This window comes from Rana temporaria, chromosome 9 (genome assembly GCF_905171775.1).
Source record: "Rana temporaria chromosome 9, aRanTem1.1, whole genome shotgun sequence".
NCBI lineage: Eukaryota > Metazoa > Chordata > Amphibia > Anura > Ranidae > Rana > Rana temporaria.
The window spans coordinates 42,544,405-42,546,281 of record NC_053497.1 but is presented as its reverse complement, the minus strand read 5'-3'; the positions used below and the strand labels follow the sequence as shown (position 1 = coordinate 42,546,281).

The 1,877-nt window shown below is 48.7% G+C and overlaps 1 pseudogene; it reads right to left on the bottom strand.

Moving 5' to 3' along the window:
- Positions 1–445: 445 nt before the first annotated feature.
- Positions 446–540, bottom strand: LOC120914700 (annotated as a pseudogene).
- Between the last annotated feature and the right edge of the window lie 1,337 nt (positions 541–1,877).

Here is a 1,877-nt window from a genome sequence, read left to right as displayed (position 1 = left end):
AGCTCAGGTGGGAGAATCTGTCCACAGGACAACTATTAGTTGTGCACTCCACAAATCTGGCCTTTATGGAAAAGTGACAAGAAGAAAGCCATTGTTGAAAGAAAGACATAAGGGCCCAAATTCACAGAGAACAGGCGCACATTACGCCGCCGTAGGTGCACCCTTCCCAGCCAAGAAGGTAGGAGAAGAGGTCGGGGAGTGCCCACCTAAGCAGGCACTCCCACCTAATCACATTCTGGAAGTACTACCCGCTCCTCCCGGTAAAAAGAGGAGCAAGGATTCCCTCCAGAACAACTGACTGGGGCAGATACCACCAAATCCAGGCCAACGGCCAGGGACCCGGCCTCTTGGCTTCGACCTCATACCTCTCTGTCCTGATCAGAAGGCTTTCACCTCCACGCCAACAGGCTTAGCGTCCGCCGACTGCCATCCCTTTCCCCCTCTCACAGGGTACTGGGGACAGTCAGCTTAGCACCACCTATTGGCAACTGATAAGAACAGATACTACACTTGATCTTAGCCAAAAGACCGAGAAGCGGACCAGTTTCAGCAGACATGTTCGGTCGTCTGTACGTACGAGGCCTTAGAGTCTTCACAAGACTTGAGACTGAGTGAGTGAGAAACTTGTAAAGCGCAACACATGCAAACTGAATCGCCTCTGGGCTCTGTATCCATTTCATGGGTTTTCATGGGTTTTAATCTTTCTCCTGAAGGCCAAGTGGTCCGACTCCAGTCGGATGGTAGTTGGTAGCGCATTCCACAGCTGAGGTCCCTGGACTGCAAATCTTCGATCTCCTTTGAACTTGTATCTGGCTTTGGGTATCTGGAGTAGGTTTTGATTGGTGGATCGCAGAACGCGATTGGTGTTATGGGCTTTTATTTTTTCGCATAGATATTGGGGGGCGTTGCCTTGAATACACTTATGCATTAGGCAAAGTGCCTTGAAAGTGATTCTGTCTTTTACTGGCAACCAATGAAGGGATCTCAGTGAAGGCGAGATTGATTCCCATGGTTTTTTACCGGTCACTAGTCACACGGCCGTGTTTTGAACGACTTGCAGACGAGTGATTTGGTATTTGGGGAGTCCAAGATAGAGGGCATATGCGTAGTCGAGTCTGGAATTGATGATTGTTCCCACCACGACTGCAATGTCCTCTTTTGGGATAAAGGGGGTGAGTCTGCGTAGTAGGCGCAGCAGATGATGGGATCCGCTGACTACTGACCCTATTTGTGCATCCATTGTCATGTAGGTGTCAAAAATGACTCCAAGACTTTTGACTTTGGTGCTAGGGGTGATAGTTTTACCCAGAATGGGCGGGGGAGTCCATGTTGAAGCGGGGTGACTTTTTCGGTTAGAGTGAAACAGGAGAAGATCTGTTTTTGAACCATTGAGTTTAAGATAACTGGATGTCATCCAGTTATCTATTAGAGAGAGGGATTTCTCTAGTCCAAGAGAATGATCCTTTTTGTTGCAGATGCAAAAATACAGTTGTGTGTCGTCTGCATAGGAGTGGTAAAGTAACTTCTGATTACTGATGATTTGAAAGAGAGGGCAGAGGTAGATATTAAACAATATGGGCGACAAGGGAGATCCCTGAGGGACTCCGCATGACACCGTACGTTTTTCAGAAGTGAAAGACCCCAGTTTCACAGTTTGTGATCGGTTTTCCAAGAAGGAGGAGAACCAGGGTAAAACACCTTCCGCGACTCTGGCTACTTCAGCTAGCCTAGCCAGTAGTAGTCCGTGGTCTACAGTGTCTACTGGGGCTGATCGAGGTTCACCTTCCTGCAGGACAATGACCCTAAACATACAACCAAAGCTACAATGGAATGTGTGGTGACCGGGGAGGGTGAGCCCCACGGCCACACATGCGCTT